The following is a 19547-nucleotide window of genomic DNA, read 5'->3' as shown; positions in this document are numbered from 1 at the left end:
ATGTGGCTGGAACTTGGCTGAAAAGTATGCGATTGGCTGCAGCTCCTTGTTCCCGATTTGTAATAGTACCGCCCCAACCCCAGACTCACAAGCATCAACCTGTAATGAAAAAGGTTTGGAGAAGTCTGGAGACAAGAGAATGGGTGCAGAGCACAATAATCTTTTTGCTTTATTAAAAGCAGTGTTACAATCTGACGTCCAATTAAAGGGAACTTTATGACTGGTAAGAGAGGTAAGAGGGGCTACAATATCTGAGAAATTCTTACAGAATCTTCTGTAAAATCCTATCATGCCTAGGAAACGTTGAAGAGATTTCCTATCATGAGGAACTGGATATTCTTTAATCGAAAGAACTTTAGCAAGTTTAGGTGCAACTTTACCACTACCTACTTCATGGCCTAGAAAAGTGACAGTGGCCTGGCCAAAGGAAGATTTAGACAAATTAACTGTTAATTGGGAATTCTTAAAGGTCTCAAACAGAGCTTTAAGTCTAAGTAGGTGTTGATCCCAAGTATCAGACACCACAACAATATCATCTAGGTATGCTGCCGTGCCTTCAAGTCCTTTAATAGCCTGATGGACGAGTTTCTGGAATGAAGAGGGGGAATTTTTCATTCCGAAGGGGGTAACTGTATACTGATAATGACCTCCTGGAATCACGAAGGCAGAGATTTCCTTCGCCTTATCTGTCAAAGGTACCTGATAGTAACCTTTAAGGAGATCTAATTTGGACACAAAAGTAGCCTTACCCACAAAGTCAATTACGTCATCCAGACGAGGAAGAGGGTAAGCATCTGTAATTGTGACCTCGTTCACTTTACGGTAGTCTGTGCACATACGAAACCCTCCATCAGCCTTTTTTACTAGGATGCACGGTGAAGCCCATGGACTAGACGACTCCTCCACTAAACCATGTTCTAACAAGAAGTCTACTTCCTGCTGAAGTAACCTTTGCTTTTCAGGATTAGCTCTGTAGGGGGAGAGTTTAATTGGTTTAGATTTTCCCACATCTACATCATGGTAACCTAACGTACATTTTTTCGGCACATCCGAAAAAATATTAGGATATGACTGTAGAAGCTCAGTTAAATTGGTTGCTTGTATTTCAGATAATCCATCCATTAACGGGCTAGGATCCTTGAGGAGGACAGAATTTGAAAGTTTAGTATTAATTTCAGAGATAGAGTGCAAAGAGTCAGAGTCGTCCTCAGAGGTAGAGGACAGAGTCATTACTGGGACTTTATCTGGTGTATGAAAGGCCTTGATTTGATTTATGTGGTAAGTTTTTGTTTTTGAGGTCTTATCAATGGGAGCTACCACATAATTTAAATCAGATAATCTACTTACTATCTGCATAGGTCCCGTAAATCTAGCTTTCAAGGTGTGGCCAGGTATAGGTTCCTGCACCAACACCTTGTCTCCTGGATGGAAGGAGCGGAATTGTGCACTTCTGTCATACCTCTGTTTCATCTTACTTTGAGCTGTCTTTAGCTTAGCCGTGGCTAACTCACGTGCCACCTGCAACCTTGAAGACGGGTTGTAGAGTGCTGAGCTTACGTCTTCTCCCATCCATCCTTCTTTGAGCACCCGAAGAGGACCTCGTACATTGTGCCCAAAGATCAGCTCAAACGGACTATACCCTGTAGACTCTTGCACCGTCTCTCGTACTGAGAACAGCAACAATGGTAGAGATTCATCCCAATCTGTCGGAAAGTGCATGCAAAAACTTCTCATCATTGTTTTTAATGTTTGGTGGAATCTTTCCAAGGCGCCTTGGGACTGAGGGTGATAGGCAGTGGATAAGTTGTGAATTATCCCTAACCTAGTTAATACTTCCCTAAATGCTTTGGCAGTGAAGTTAGTACCTTGATCACTTTGTATAGTTTTAGGAATGCCAAAACAAGAAATGAATTTTGTTAAAGCTTTGAGAATAGCTTTAGTATTGATACTACGCATTGGGATCGCTTCAGGATATCTGGTTACTTTATCCATAATTGTAAATAAATACTGATTTCCAGACTTTGACTTAGGTAGTGGACCTACACAATCTATAATTAAATCTGCAAAAGGTTCTCCATCAGCAGGTATGGGTTGGAGAGGTGCAGGTTTAATAGAATGTCCAGGTTTTCCAACTTGCTGACATTCTCGGCAACACCTAATATGATTCTTCACATCTTTCTTTAATGTTGGCCAATAAAATTCTTTTGTGATTCTATACAAGGTTTTTGTAATTCCTAAGTGACCTCCTGATGACGTATTATGAGCTATATTTAATATCTGAGGTCTATACTTGGTTGGAACCACTAACCTGTCGTATAATTGCCGGCCCTCTGTCTCCTTACCAGTCTCAGTGCATACCAAATAATCATTTTTAACTTCATACTTGACTGGATGACCCAAAGAGGATTTACCCATGGCTGCCTCAAAAGCGAATTTTAACGAAGGGTCCTTACGTTGTTCCTCCCGGAAGGACAGTCCCTCGGGCATGGAAACAGAGACATCTGGCAATCCTGCAACCTGGGAATAGGAAGGCTTGATCGGGGTCTGTTCACTTGATTTACGAGACTCCGGCCGGTGTGTCTCATAAAACAACGTGGCTATTCCGAGATCGGAGTCGTCCAAGGATAGGTCAACATTCTCCCCAGACAGCCCTTGGGATGTTGCCCGAGTTATGGCCAACACTGGAGAAGCATTAATCATTATAGGTTCAGGACACGAAGTAACAGTAGTAATGTTATTACCCAGTAATAACATGGCATTTTTCATGGGAAATCCTTTTGAGATACCTACAGTCAAGTACCCAGTGTAATATTTGCACTGTACATAAATTTTATGCAAAGGAACAGAATATATAGTTCCTCCATAGGCTTCCAATAAAACTGATGAATTCAAGGAAGTATTCTCTGAAAGGGGTAATATTCCTTCTCTGACAAGTGAGCAATATGCTCCAGTATCTCTAAAGGTATTTACTTTAGTTGGTTCTGAGTTTTCCTGAAGGGAAATAAGACTTTCGCAATAATAAGGGGCCATACCTTTTTCTACTTCTCTAGGGGACATGTTACTAGGGATATTAGAGATTTTCCCGATGGGTTGAGGTTTTTGGGGGCAGTTGGAACTGATATGACCTACTTTATTACACCTGAAGCAGACGACAGGCTTGCCCTTTACTCCCTGATGACGTTGCAAGTGGTGTCGTTCTGGCTGGTGCCTCTCTGGATATTGTTGTCGAGATGCTCCATAAGTAGTTTGCCTCTCCGCAGGGGGACCATATGTTGAGAAGCGTGGCTCACCAGGTGACTTGGTTGGATGTCGTAGACGCTCTCCCTCCGGCTGGCACTTCATTCTCCAATGTTGTCGATCTCTGCTCACGCCAGACTGTTGAAAAGAGAGACGGGACCGCTCGGACAAGGAGCGGTTCGTTTCGAAGGTATCAGCCAACCTGGCCGCCTCCAATGCAGTGGTTAAGTCACGATCCTGCAGAAAGACACGAACCTCTGGTCCCACAGACTCCAGCAGGTTATCAATCAGAATAAGCTGCACCAGCTCCTCAAAGTTAGAGACACCACTCGCTTTATACCAGCTGGTAAAAGCTTTGGTTTGCTGTCTCACAAAGTCCACCAGGGATTGACCAAGCTGCCGCCTGTTCAATTTGAAGGTCTTACGATATTTAGCTGGGATACATGTATATGCTCCCAACACTGTGGTCTTCACTACTTGATAATCAGAGAATTCAGCGTCAGTTAATACCGACGTAAATTCCTGTGCCTTACCCAATAATGCTGTATGAACCAACGCTGCCCAGTGCTGTTCCGGCCACCTCAAGGCTCGAGCCTGATTTTCGAAGCTTTCGAAAAATTGCTCTGGTTCGGCCTCATTGAAGCGGGGAACAAGCTGTACTGCTTTTTGTAAACTGAAATCGTTTACAGAATGCGAAAACTGCCTCCTTTCTCTTTCCCTATCAAATTCTTCCCTTGCGAATGCTCTCTGTTCCCTAGTTTGCTCAAGATTGATTTTTGCCAGCTGAAGTGCCAACGACGCTGATTCACCCTGAGACAACCCAGCTGCACTATACTGACCATTTTGCTCCGTAGGTGTATCATCTTCCTCCTGCGAGAACATAGTAGTTTTTGCCCTAGCTCCCGTAGAGGGAGGAGTCTGATGTGCCATCTCTTCTTCAATAAGTATGTCAGCAATAAGTGAACGCAGTTGCGCAGCTGTAAGAGTGCGTTTATAGGGAATGCCAATGGAACGAGCAATTTGCCAACAACGCTGTAGGGACAATTTAGGTAGGTTATGCAAAGTATATGCCGACACCAGGCGTCTGACTCGTCTAGGTGGCATAAGTTATTCGCTATGCACAGTACGAATACCCCAACGTAACACGTTAATTTGCAGAACACGCTTAGCTATGCACAGTACGATTGCAGAATACGCATACAAGCAAAGCCGACTGCACACAAGACTGACCGTAGCGAAGCGAGCACACTGAACAAGCTAGTAGCGAGCTGCTGAACGATCACACAATAGCAAGGCTGATCATAAGCAACTGACACGCAAAATTTGTAAAGCGAAGCGAAACAGCAAGCTACACAATGTTCCTGCTACAAGCTTCACCCTAAGCTCAACCGTTTCTCTAAGTCCAGCTCTCGGACAGGCTACCCATATTACAACCTAGGATTTCAAATGGCCTGTTATCCCAGGTGTAATGGGAGCAAATAAACACAGTAGAAAAAGTTTAGACTTATATTATCCTTCACCAATTATAACAGCAATATGTACACTATGTACAGTGATAAATATAGTGCACTCCACGGTAAGCAAGGCAGAAATAGAAGCCACAAGATAGCAGACCGTGCTTCAACCAGCTCTAGAGTGGGAATGACAAGGGCAGACAGGAGAGCGGTATCCACATAACCTCTGCGATTGTCAATCCCACCTTCTTATTGGCTAGAACCTGGTCACTAGTTGAACGATGGGGCCCCATCATCAACTCTTAGCAACCTGGTTCGCTGGTTGGGGGAGATAGCCTGTAAATGAGGGTGTGTCCATGCGCCGAATAAAGGTTACGTACTCTTTGCATGCCACAGTGGTACTGAGAACAGTGGTACTGAGAACAGTGGTACTGATAACAGTGGTACTGAGAACAGTGGTACTGAGAACAGAGGCACTGAGAACAGTGGTACTGAGAACAGTGGTACTGAGAACAGTGGTACTGAGAACAGTGGTACTGAGAACAGTGGTACTGATAACAGTGGTACTGAGAACAGTGGTACTGAGAACAGAGGCACTGAGAACAGTGGCACTGAGTACAGTGGTACTGAGAACAGAGGCACTGAGAACAGAGGCACTGAGAACAGAGGCTGTTTCTTCCATACTACTTATTAGTATACACAGTCTGTTAGAAGGATCTATTTCTTACCTGGGAAAGTCTACCTGGAGGACTAGGCCGGGGGTCAACGCCCCCTCTGTCTGGTCTTCGACCAGGTCTCCCAGTTTACATTTTTTCTTACTCTTTATGCATTTAAAAGTTCTTTAGAATTTGCTCTGAAATTGGAGTAATTCATCTCTCCAGGTCACGTCTGCCACTTTAAATGGTTCAGCTATATTATATGCAGATGTTGGTAACTGAGACGTAATAAACAGTTGTCAATGTTAAAAAGAACTGAAATGAAACTGAAACTGCATATTTCGATTCCCAGCTGGAGTCTTCATCAGCACAATGTACGCTATACACAAATAACCCGAACATAAAAGAGAGAAGCTTACGTGTGACTTTGTAAATGGTCCAAGTCGGACCGAAACGTCGTCGTAAGCTTCTCTCTTTTATGTGCGTGTTATTTGTGTATCGTTCCAGCCACGGTATTGTGCCTTTTTTTATTATTAATGTACGCTAGAGGAAAGAGAAAACTTTGTATAGGGTATCTGTGTTCTCTACACTACTGTAGGTGTATAAATTACCTTTCTTTGTATCTGTGTCATATTCTCATTATTGCAGTTTTTACAACAACTTCATGCTTGCAATATTTGTTTTAAGTTCAATTTTAAGTTCGGTCTGGTGTAGTATAGTGTAGTGTTAAGTTACTCACTGGAGGGCATCTTGGTTCAGTCCACAGAGAGTACACTAGACACGTCCTCACTCAGCTATGTACAAGTCACAACTGTGTCATGGTCCTGGTTCTTCATGGGTTGCATGATACAAGACTGTGTCATGGTCCTGGTTCTTCATGGGTTGCATGATACAAGACTGTGTCATGGTCCTGGTTCTTCATGGGTTGCATGATACAAGACTGTGTCATGGTCCTGGTTCTTCATGGGTTGCATGATACAAGACTGTGTCATGGTCCTGGTTCTTATTGGGATGGTTATAGACTTCTAACTGTAAATTTTGTGATGTATTTTATCAAAGCCATAATCTCCCATACAATTCTAGCACAGTCATATCCTTCCATATTTTCTTTCATCTTCAAGACTTCCAATCTCAGAGGAGCACTTTTCTCCCCTGTCTTAAAAGTCCTCAATAAGCAGCTGATAACCAGGACTTGCTAGTTCTTATACTGAGTGCTTCCAGTATTGTCCACGTCTCAGTGAAAGCTATAATATCAAAATGATCATCATGTTCATATGAAAATAATTCCTCTATAAAATTAAAGTACGTGCATTAGCATAGAAAATGAGAGAGAGAGAGAGAGAGAGAGAGAGAGAGACTGAAAATTATAATATATATATATATATATATATATATATATATATATATATATATATATATATATATATATATTTATATACGCTATACTTCATATTTATAACTCGAAAATGAGTTGGAAGGTAACGCAATTAGGAATTTCCAATGCGTGTTACATTATACAAACTAAATCTGGACTGACTTGGTTAGACTTGGCAGGATCAAGCTGTGATATATTACACTATGTTATCAAGGCTATATTAGGCTGCTGAATTATATTCTCTGGTGGAAAACTGATGACTTGACGTATTATATTGATTCACATGAATATATCTCTAAAGACATCACGTTAAAAAAAAAAACTGTTTTGAATATATTCTTTTACTTTGACGTACGTGAATAATTTAAATATTTTTTGGAACATCTCCCATTGAGTGAACAATATTCTAGCGTATACTGAAAGCTCATGCGTAAAGCTCCTTTACCTATTGGTACTATTTGGCGTAAAGGCGATTGGAAAAAGATGTATATGGAAAATTGAAAACTGTGTACTGTTCAGTTTTGGATGTACCTTTTTTAGGTGTATTTAGGAAAAAAAATTTACTCTTCAGAGGAGCTTTATAGAGTTGACTGTATCGCAGTTTTCCTGAAGCATCAATAATTGCATTCTGGGAACCCAGGTCTTTCCCAGGCACGCAGGCGCGCGCACGCACACACACACACACACACACACACACACACACACACACACACACACACACACACACACACACACACACACACACACACACACACACACACATACACACACACACAACATCTCCCCGTGGGTCCTTAGAGAGGGAGCAGAAATGCTGTGTGTGCCACTAAGCACAATCTTCAATACATCCCTTGAAACTGGGCAACTACCTGAGGTATGGAAGACGGTAAATGTAGTACCCATATTTAAAAAAGAAGACAGAAAAGATGCACTAAACTATAGACCAGTGTCACTGACGTGTATAGTATGCAAAGTTATGGAGAAAATTATCAGGAGGAGAGTGGTGGAGCACCTGCAACGGAACAAGAGTATAAACGCCAACCAGCACGGTTTTATGGAAGGCAAATCCTGTGTCACAAACCTACTGGAGTTTTATGATAAAGTAACAGAAGTAAGACACGAGAGAGAGAGAGGTGGGTTGATTGCACCTTCTTGGACTGCAAGAAGGCCTTCGACACAGTTCCTCACAGGAGATTGGTGCAGAAGCTAGAGGGTCAGGCATATATAACAGGAAGGGCACTGCAATGGATCAGGGAAGCAACAACGAGTTATGGTAAGCGATGAGGTATCACATTGGGCACCTGTGACGAGCGGGGTCCCACAGGGGTCGGTCCTAGGACCAGTGGTATATGTGAATGACATGATGGAAGGGTTAGACTCAGAAGTGTCCCTTTTCGCAGATGATGTGAAGTTAATGAGGAGAATTAAATCAGATGAGGTTCGGCTAGGACTCCAAAGAGACCTGGACAGGCTGGACATCTGGTCCAACAACTGGCTTCTCAAATTTATCCCCGCCAAATGCAAAGTCATGAAGCTCGGGGTAGGGCAAAAAAAAAAAGTTTACCGTCTAGGGCCTAGACGGTAGACTTAGAATAATCCAGGCCTCTAATAGGAAGGATTATATTACATTGCGTCAGAGGCACCAACTTTAATTCAACTAAACTCCTTCGGCCCAGGAGCTTTAACAGTAGATCTATTCTTATCCCCTCAAGGCCACATCGTCTATAAACTCAGACTAATTTGGTGCCATTGACGGAATATAATACAGAATTACCTCCGAATCTTTCCTATTAGAGGCCTGGATTAGCCTAAGTCTACCGTCTAGGTCCTAGACGGTAGACTGTCATACTGTCAATTCCAGGCCCTCGTTCACCCTTCTGTTCATTCATCGGCAATTGTTTATTACAATTCAGTTTGAGTGTATATATATTATATATATATATATATATATATATATATATATATATATATATATATATATATATATATATATATATAAAACAATGCAACTAGCCAAGGACTCGAACCCATGTCGTTTTGGCCCGCCTCATGATGAGCGAAAATCACAGGACGCTCTCATTCACATGACCACCAAATCCTACACCCAGCAGAGCTAGCTGCTTGATTATTTTAGGATTTGGTGGTCCTGTGGGATAGGGCGTCATGTGATTTTCGCTTACCATGAGGCGGGCCAAAACGACATGGGTTCGAGTCCTTGGCTAGTTGCAGTGTTGTTATTGGTTAAATACCACTCGTTCGTGGTTACAATATATATATATATATATATATATATATATATATATATATATATATATATATATATATGTGTGTGTGTGTGTGTGTGTGTGTGTGTGTGTGTGTGTGTGTGTGTGTGTGTGTGTGTGTGTGTGTATGTGTAGGAAGGAAATTAGATGAGATTAATGAGACGTAATGCGAGTACAAAATACATAAACGTGGTAATTACAGGTTGATGTTGATGTTGTCTGAGTCTTACTGAACTGATAAGCTTGTTAGAGTTAGTAAGCTCATTATGATGACCATAGATGAACACACCAGTCATCAGTAACCCAACGTCCTTCCTGGATCGTTGTTATGATTCGATATTGGTCCAGGATGGAACGAAACGTGGTCATGAGGTTTCTCTTCTGAGTGCTACGTTTTATGGTTACTCGTTTCATCCACTGTATTGTGGCCTTTTTCTTTAATCTATTACAAAGAACGTTCAACATGTATCACACACGTCACCTGATTTGTCTCAAAGTGACTGGATTCAATCCATTCAAATGTAAATTGATTTAATTTGACTTTAGGCAAATTAAATCTACTTTTGAAGGACATAAAAGGCACAAGACCGTGACTGGAACAATACACACATAACCCGCACATAGGAGACAGAAGTTTATGACGACGTTTCGGTCCAACTACTACCTTTTCTTCCTCTCTTGGTCCCGTCCCTCTCCCCCTCGCCTATATATATTGGCTCCCTCACTCTTGTATTAGCGGAAGTCGTCGGTCAAATGACCAGAAGCTCCAGCTGTTGGTCATCAACTGATTAAGACCCGCGTCAGGAAACACTTGTCCTGTTTCCTGACAAACATTATCCCTATAAATGACAAAAAGGCACAATACCGTGACTGGAACGATACACAAATAATCCGCACAGTGCAGTGCAGTGCTCCCCTTTCTTTGTATTTGACTGGCTCCTCCTCCTCAATCCCCCACTACTACCACTGCTTCTACTACTACTACTACTACTTCTACCACTACTACTACTACTACTTCTACTACTACTTCTACCACTACTACTACTACTATCACTACTACTACTACTACCACAACCTCTTCCTGCCTATATATATATACCCGTCCTGCTCCACTTCTGGTTAGTGTGACTTTGTAAATGGTCCAAGTCGGACCGAAACGTCGTCGTAAGCTTCTCTCTGCTATGTGCGGGTTATTAGTGTATTAACCCTATCTTTTGTGTTACTGTGACTTTGCAAATGATCTAAGTCGGACCGAAAATAAATGAATAACTGAACGTACGGGTACTTATTACGGACACAACGTCCCACTGTAAGCGTCTCTCTCTCCTATGTACTGATTATTTCTGTGTAAATCTAGTTTTCCTTTCTTCTCTCTGTGGCTTTTCCGCTTCCTGATATTTCAGGACCCTTTTGATATTTGAGATTTTTACCCCACACTATTGGTTCAGAAAACGCAGCTGTTGTATTTTTATACAGCATTGTATATTGTATATGTAAGGCTTCAGTCAAAGGTTAGTGAACTACAGCATCCTGTAAATTGACTTACAGAGTGCCTCTGGTGTACCGGTCTGTGACCAGGCCTCCTGGTGGATCAGAGCCTGATCAACCAGGCTGTTACTGTTACCAACGTACGAGCCACAGCCCGGCTGGTCAGGAACCGTCTTTAGGTGCTTGTCCAGTGCCAGCTTGAAGACAGCAAGGGGTCTGTTGGTAATCCCCCTTATGTATGCTGGGAGGCAGTTGAACAGTCTCGGGCCCCTGACACTTATTGTATTGTCTCTTAACGTGCTAGTGACACCCCTGCTTTTCATTGGGGGGATGTTGCATCGTCTGCCGAGTCTTTTGCTTTCGTAGTGAGTGATTTTCGTGTGCAAGTTCGGTACTAGTCCCTCTAGGATTTTCCAGGTGTATATAATCATGTATCTCTCCCGCCTGCGTTCCAGGGAATACAGGTTCAGGAACCTCAAGCGCTCCCAGTAATTGAGGTGTTTTATCTCAGTTATGCGCGCCGTGAAGGTTCTCTGTACATTTTCTAGGTCAGCAATTTCACCTGCCTTGAAAGGTGCTGTTAGTGTGCAGCAATATTCCAGCCTAAATAGAACAAGTGACCTGAAGAGTGTCATCATGGGCTTGGCATCCCTAGTTTTGAAGGTTCTCATTATCCATCCTGTCATTTTTCTAGCAGATGCGATTGATACAATGTTATGGTCCTTGAAGGTGAGATCCTCCGACATGATCACTCCCAGGTCTTTGACGTTGGTGTTTCGCTCTATTTTGTGGCCAGAATGTAAGACAATCTTTCTAAATTAAAATCTGGCTAACTGTTTAGTGTTTCTATCTACTACCCGAGCGGCTAGTTTATTGTGTGCTCTAGTGGCTAGTTTATTGTGCACCCGAGTGGCTAGTTTATTGTGCACCCGAGTGGCTAGTTTATTGTGCACCCTAGTGGCTAGTTTATTGTGCACCCTAGTGGCTAGTTTATTGTGCACCCGAGTGGCTAGTTTATTGTGCACCCGAGTGGCTAGTTTATTGTGCACCCGAGTGGCTGGTTTATTGTGCACCCGAGTGGCTGGTTGTGCACCCGAGTGGCTAGTTTATTGTGCACCCTAGTGGCTAGTTTATTGTGCACCCTAGTGGCTAGTTTATTGTGCACCCGAGTGGCTAGTTTATTGTGCACCCGAGTGGCTAGTTTATTGTGCATCCGAGTGGCTAGTTTATTGTGCACCCGAGTGGCTAGTTTATTGTGCACCCTAGTGGCTAGTTTATTGTGCACCCTAGTGGCTAGTTTATTGTGCACCCGAGTGGCTAGTTTACTGTGCACCCGAGTGGCTAGTTTATTGTGCACCCGAGTGGCTAGTTTATTGTGCACCCGAGTGGTTAGTTTATTGTGCACCCGAGTGGCTGGTTTATTGTGCACCCGAGTGGCTGGTTTGTTGTGCACCCGAGTGGCTGGTTTATTGTGCACCCGAGTGGCTAGTTTATTGTGCAACCGAATAGCTAGTTTATTGTGCACCCGAGTGGCTGGTTTGTGTACCCGAGTGGCTAGTTTGTGTACCTGAGTGGCTAGTTTATTGTGCATCCGAGTGGCTAGTTTATTGTGCGCCCGAATAGCTAGTTTATTGTGCACCGGAGTGGCTGGTTTGTGTACCCGAGTGGCTAGTTTTTGTACCTGAGTGGCTAGTTTATTCTGCACCCGAGTGGCTAGTTTATTGTGCACCCGAGTGGCTAGTTTATTGTGCGCCCGAGTGGCTAGTTTGTGTACCCGAGTGGCTAGTTTGTATATCCAAGTAGTTAGTTGGTGTACCGATGTGGCTAGCTTTTGTACCCAAATGGGTAGTTTGTGTATCCAAGTGGATAGTATGTGTACCCAAGTGGATAGCTTTGTACCCAAGTGGCTAGCTTTGTACTCAAGTGGCTAGTTTATGTACCCAAGTGGCTAGTTTGTGTACCCAAGTGGCTAGTTTATCGTGAACCAGCAGCTCGTCCTGGGAGTGGCAGAGCTACACTCAGGACAACAAAGGTGACAAAGCTGAGACGACAGTGGACGTTGGTACATCACAACTATTACAATCGTGTCATACGATACAATCTCTTCATATAGCGACAACTTATAAACATTGAAGTATCTTGTTCCTACTAAAAGGGTGGTCAGTTATTAGTTCTAATACACCTCTATATTAAAGTAGCATCAGTCCTTCCCCTGGTATTTTTTGTCTCCAGTCTTGTATTCGCTCCACAGCAAGATTGTTCAAGGTTAGTTTCTTGGGCAGATCGGTAAGTCGATTTCGAAAAGAGGTTATCTGCGAGAGTGACGGAAAATACTGTTGTTTCCTAGCCTAACAGGCTGTTATTTGGATCAGATTTTGATTCCTTGTTCCTATAACTTATATGTCCTTGTAATTCCCCGGAGACAACATTGTTTTGATCACTCCTGATGATCTTCTGTTTCCTGGGAGCTGCATGAAGGAGAGAGAGAGGGGATGGTATTGAAGGAGGAATGTATGCATATATCTATGGACCTGTGTAACAAGTATTGCCAGAAGACAAGTCCCCTACCTTGCTGGCGTCAGTGAGTAGTAAAGGCGAGAGGGTATTTCGCTGTCTTGGTAAAGCCGCTGGTGGATGAAAGCACCGTCAGGTGGTCGATTAAAGCACTTACAAGGTCGATTAAGGCACTTGAAGGGTCGATAAAGCCCCTTAAGGTGCAAGAATAGGCGGGGTCACTTGACTCACGTGACTCAGGAGAGGGGATCATGCACAATGAGTATGAATAAAAGCAGAATGACGAGTACCTTTGATTGACCTTTGAAGAATTTCTAGAGTTTCACTACTCTCGGAGCCCGGCTATGGGCCAGACTTGTCTGGTCTGGTGCTTGCCTGGTGAACCAGGCTGTTGCTGCTGTAGGCCCGCTGCCCCACATATCCATCACAGCCTGGTTGATCTGGCACCTTGTGAAGATACTTGTCCAGTTTCCTCTTGAAGACTTCTACACTTGTTCCAGTCGTGTTTCTGATATCTTCTGGTAAGATGTTGAATAGTCTGGGACCCCGGATGTTGATACAGTGTTCCCTTATTGTCCCCACCGCACCCCTGCTCCTTACCGGGGTTATTTTGCACTTCCTCCCATATCTCTCATTCCAGTATGTTATGGCAGTGTGCAGATTTGGGACCAAGCCCTCGAGTGCTTTCCAGGTATATATTATCATGTATCTATCTCTCCTCCGTTCAATGAGTAAATGTTCAAGACTTGAAGGCGTTCCCAGTAATTTAGGTGCTTTACAAGTTCAATATGAGCCGTAAACGTTCTCTGTATTTGTTCCAGCTCTGATATTTCTCCTGCTTTGAACGTCAGCACTGAACAATATTCTAAGTGAGGGAGCACTAGGGATTTGAAGAGTGTCATTATCGGCATCGTTTCCTTTGTTTTGAAAGTTCTCAATGTCCACCTCGCCATCTTCCTGGCTGTCATGATCTTTGTCTTGTTATGGCCTTTAAAAGGAAGGTCACCTGACATAATTATTCCCAGGTCTTTTACGAGTTCCTTACGTTCTATTTGGTGGCCCTCTTGAGTTTTGTATATAGTGCTCCTTTTGAGTTCTTCATTCTTTTCATACCTAAGGAGCTGGAACTTATCACCACTGAACGTCATGTTGTTCTCCACTGCCCACTGGAAAACCCTGTTTATGTCTTCCTGTACTTTTTCAGTGTCCTCTACCGTAGTGACTTTCATGCTTATTTTAGTGTCATTTGCAAATGACGATACAAAAATGTGACGGGTGTTTTTATCTATGTCTGCTATGAGGATGAGAAACAGCAAAGGTGCCAGGACAGTGCCTTGGGGCACTGAGCTTTTTACCTCGCTGATGCTGGATCTTGCTCTGTTTACTGCTACTTTTTGTGTTCTGTGTGTTAGGAAACCGAAAATCCATCTGCCTACCTTCCCCGTAATGCCCATGACCTTCATTTTGTGTGCTATCACTCCATGATCGCATTTGTCAAACGCCTTTGCAAAATCTGTGTAAATCACATCTGCGTTTTGGTCGTCTTCCAGTGCCTCCGTAATTCTGTCATAATGGTTCAGCAGCTGTGACAGACATGATCGTCCTGCTCTAAAACCATGCTGGTTCGGGTTATGTTGGGTGTGCTGGTCCATGAAATTTGTAACCTGCCGTCTCATCACTCTTTCGAAGATTTTTATGATGTGAGAGGTTAGGGCTACTGGTCTGTAATTTTTAGCTAGTGCACTACTAGTGGTACTTTGTACTTTATAAATAGGGCATTCCATGAATCTGGTCCAGGTGCTGAGTAACTGGGCAGGTTATTCATATCTTTTGCGAAATCTATAGGATTTTTAATAATGTTGGTCTACGGGGCCTTCTGCTGGAGTGAAAAATATTTCTGCATTTTCTACCTTGCTGTCATTTAGTGGGTTGCTGAACACCGACTCGTACTGTTCTTTTAGGATTTCACTCATTTCCTGTTCATCGTCAGTATACAAGTCTCCTCTCAGTAGTGGTCCAATTCTACAGGTAGTTCTTAGCTTGGATTTTGCGTAGGAATAGAAATATTTTGGGTTTCTTGTAATATCCTGTATGGTCCTTTGTTCCTTTCGTACTCCTTTGTCAAGCCATAACAGCTTGACAAAGCTCCTGGAGAGCGAAACGTTGCCACAGTAAAATGTCACATTGGTTGCACTTGTGTCCTTTTACTTTACATATTGTCGGTAATTCTACCAAAATATATACACTTCTTCTCTTAGGTACGACATTCTAAGTTTTTGCTCTAATTCACTGATCTCTCGGCTATGACTTATCTTTCCTCTCGTAGCATATTCGTGTTTTTAAGCAGTTCGGTAACCTGTTTTCTTCTTCTGTACCATCTCCTACGCTCTCTCTCTATATCTGATCTTCTTCCTCAATGGTACGTGCTTCATACATACCTTGTATGCTACTCTATTCAGCTTCTCTAGGCACTGGTGGGGATTTAGGGTGCTCATGTCTGATTCCCAGGATATGTCTTATAGCTTTTCGTTTATTTTTTCCAGTCAATTCTATGGTTGTTAACATTTAAACTTACTGATCATCCCGTCTCTATCATTAGTGATGCAGTTTCCTAACCCTGAGTTAATACTCGTTTGAACTTCTATGATGTTATGATCAGATTATATTGTTTTTGTAACTGTTATGTCTCTGATCAGTTCCTTGTTGTTTGTGAACATCAGATCCAGGGTATTTTCATTTCTAGTGGGATCATTTATCTGTTGGTTCAATGAGTACTTTTCACAAAGCCTCATTAGTACCCTGGTATGTGCGTGTTGAGCCAGGATGCTTCCCGGGGATATTTCTGGTATAACATTATGTTGCACCATATTCCATTTTACATGAGAGAGATTTAAATCTCCAGGGAGTGAAATATTTGGTGTGGGATTTTCTAGCCTATCCAGATAGCTATCTATCCTTCTTAGCTGATCTGTGAATTCCTCAGTAGTTGCTGATGGTAGTTTATATACTAGGATGGTATAAACCTTGGTAATAAATACCGACAAGTTGGTTTAGAAAGACACGTAAGCAAACACTATAACATATTTATTAGAAAACGTTTCGGTCCTGGGACCTTGATCACTTCTAACATACAGAGGTAGAAAGACATTATATATAGGCGGAGAGTGAGATGTGACGCACGTGACCTGAGGAATGTCATAAGAACATAAGAATGGAGGAACACTGTAGAAGGCGAGACAGGCAGAGATCTTGCAGTCCGCCTGAATGAAATGCCTCTAACACAGACGATGTAAGGTACGCATGTGTCCTCCACAGAGACTCCACGGGGCATTTGATGAACTGGAATGAGGCACAACTCGTTCTCACCGAACCAGACCTCAGACGCCGACGGTGCCTAGAAGCCTCACTAATCGCCGTCACCGACACTATAGAACGCAACACTGGAAACTACAAAATTTCAAAAACATTGGCATACATGATACTTAAGCAGCACCAACCCAACAACACAGGAGTCACATGATTTCATCGTCTACCCGTCCTCATCATAGGTAGAGGTTGTTTTGATAAGGACCTGCCTCGCATGGGCCAGTTGGCCTTCTACAGTGTTCCTCCATTCTCATGTTCTTATGACATTCCTCAGGTCACGTGCGTCACATCTCACTCTCCGCCTATATATATAATGTCTTTCTACCTCTGTATGTTAGAAGTCATCAAGGTCCCAGGACCGAAACGTTTTCTAATAAATATGTTATAGTGTTTGCTTACGTGTCTTTCTAAACCATATACTAGGATAATTACCAAATTCCTATTTTCAACTTTAATGCTGAGGATTTCTATACCATTCGTAGAGTTCAGCACTTCTGTGCAACATATAGTATCCTTTATATAGATTCCTACTCCTCCCTGTGACCTATTAATTATATCACATCTATACAAGTTATTATTTTCTATCTTTATCTTTCAGTGCAAAGCATCTCTTGTGTGTGTTTCTGTGAATGCTGTAAACATGGCATTCGCTGCTTACCTTGTCGTTTTTATTTGATTTCAGGTCCTGAATATTTGCAAATATGAAGCAGGAATTACCATTTGGGATGTTTTGTTTTGTTGTGTGTTTCGTTAGTACCACCTGGTGATGTACCACCTGGTGATGTACCACCTGGTGATGTACCACTAGTGATGTACCACCTGGTGATGTACCACCTGGTGATGTACCACCTGGTGATGTACCACCTGGTGATGTACCACCTGGTGATGTACCACCTGGTGATGTACCACTAGTGATGTACCACCTGGTGATGTACCACCTAGTGATGTACCACCTGGTGATGTACCACCTGGTGATGTACCACCTGGTGATGTACCACCTGGTGATGTACCACCTGGTGATGTACCACCTGGTGATGTACCACCTGGTGATGTACCACCTAGTGATGTACCACCTGGTGATGTGCCACCTGGTGATGTACCACCTAGTGATGTACCACCTGGTGATGTACCACCTGGTGATGTACCACCTGGTGATGTACCACCTGGTGATGTACCACCTGGTGATGTACCACCTGGTGATGTACCACTAGTGATGTACCACCTGGTGATGTACCACCTAGTGATGTACCACCTGGTGATGTACCACTAGTGATGTACCACCTGGTGATGTACCACCTGGTGATGTACCACCTGGTAATGTACCACCTGGTGATGTACCACCTGGTGATGTACCACCTGGTGATGTACCACCTGGTGATGTACCACCTAGTGATGTACCACCTGGTGATGTGCCACCTGGTGATGTACCACCTAGTGATGTACCACCTGGTGATGTACCACCTGGTGATGTACCACCTGGTGATGTACCACCTGGTGATGTACCACCTGGTGATGTACCACCTGGTGATGTACCACCTGGTGATGTACCACCTGGTGATGTACCACCTGGTGATGTACCACCTAGTGATGTACCACCTGGTGATGTACCACCTGGTGATGTACCACCTGGTGATGTACCACCTGGTGATGTACCACCTAGTGATGTACCACCTGGTGATGTACCACCTGGTGATGTACCACCTGGTGATGTACCACCTGGTATGGCCCTTGATGTGAAAGTTATATATTATAACATCAGCACCAACATTATCATTAACCATTATTATGATTATCATATTTATTATTTTTCAGTATTATTTTATATTAAAATTGCCCAAGAATGGATGGGTATGTGGGTGGTTTGACCCAGGGCAGGGCGTGGGTAGGTCCAGTTCCTTGGATCAAGAGCCCATGACCAGCTTGAAGGCGCTGCCTCTTCAAGAAACAGAAATATGTGAACGAAGATGACATAAGTGAAAATAAGGGTGAAATAAGTTTTGAAATAAGTTCAGAAATATTTTTTTAAATAAGTTCAGAAGTAAGTTTTGAAATAAGTTCAGAAATAGGTTTTGAAATAAATTCAGAAATAGGTTTTGAAATAAGTTCAGAAATAGGTTTTGAAATAAGTTCAGAAATAGGTTTTGAAATAAGTTCAGAAATAGGTTTTGAAATAAGTTCAGAAATAGGTCTTGAAATAAGTTCAGAAATAGGTTTTGAAATAAGTTCAGTAATAGGTTTTGAAATAAGTTCAGAAATAACTTTTGAAATAAGTTCAGAAATAAGTTTTGAAATAAGTTCAGAAATAAGTTTTGAAATAAGTTCAGAAATAAGTCTTGAAATAAATATTGAAATAAGTTCAGAAATAAGTTTTGAAATAAGTTCAGACATAAGTTTTAAAATAAGTTCAGAAATAAGTTTAAAAAGTTTTGAAATAAGTTTTGAAATAAGCCTGAAGTTTGATATAAGTATAAAATACGTTTGATAGGAGTAATAAATACGAGGAGCAACAGTGAATAACCACAGATGTACGATGGGTATCTGTGAAAATAAATGAATAACTGAACGTACGGGTAATTATAATGGACACAACGTCCCAACCCCTGAAACGTGAACCAGCATTAATGTCCAGGATATATGACCGAACTGTGGACAAAAATAAGGCTAATCACCTACCACATCCGATTGCTGGGTGTGAATTACCATGGTTTTATGATTGATATATATATATATATATATATCTATATATATATATATATATATATATATATATATATATATATATATATAATGTCGTGCCGAATAGGCAGAACTTGGGATCTTGGCTTAAATAGCAACGTTCATCTTGCCATATAGGACAAGTGAAAATTTGTGTATGCAATAATTTCGCCAAAATCATTCTGAACCTAACGAAAAAAATATATTTCACTGTGTTTAGTATTAAATTACTGTAAACAAATCTAAAATATATTTAGTTGGGTAGGGCTCAAATAGATTGTTCTTGTTATAATAAGGTTAGGTAAGTTTTCTAAGATACTTTTGGTGCAAAACTAAAATTTTTTACATTAACATTAATGAAAAAAATATATCTTTAAACGTATAAAAGAAAATTTCAGAAAGGACTTAATTTTAAATGAGTTCTTGCTAATTGACCAGTTTTACATATTCGGCACGACATATATATATATATATATAT

This window comes from Cherax quadricarinatus, chromosome 44 (assembly GCF_038502225.1).
Source record: "Cherax quadricarinatus isolate ZL_2023a chromosome 44, ASM3850222v1, whole genome shotgun sequence".
NCBI classification, from domain to species: domain Eukaryota; kingdom Metazoa; phylum Arthropoda; class Malacostraca; order Decapoda; family Parastacidae; genus Cherax; species Cherax quadricarinatus.
Note: the sequence above shows the minus strand (reverse complement) of the source record.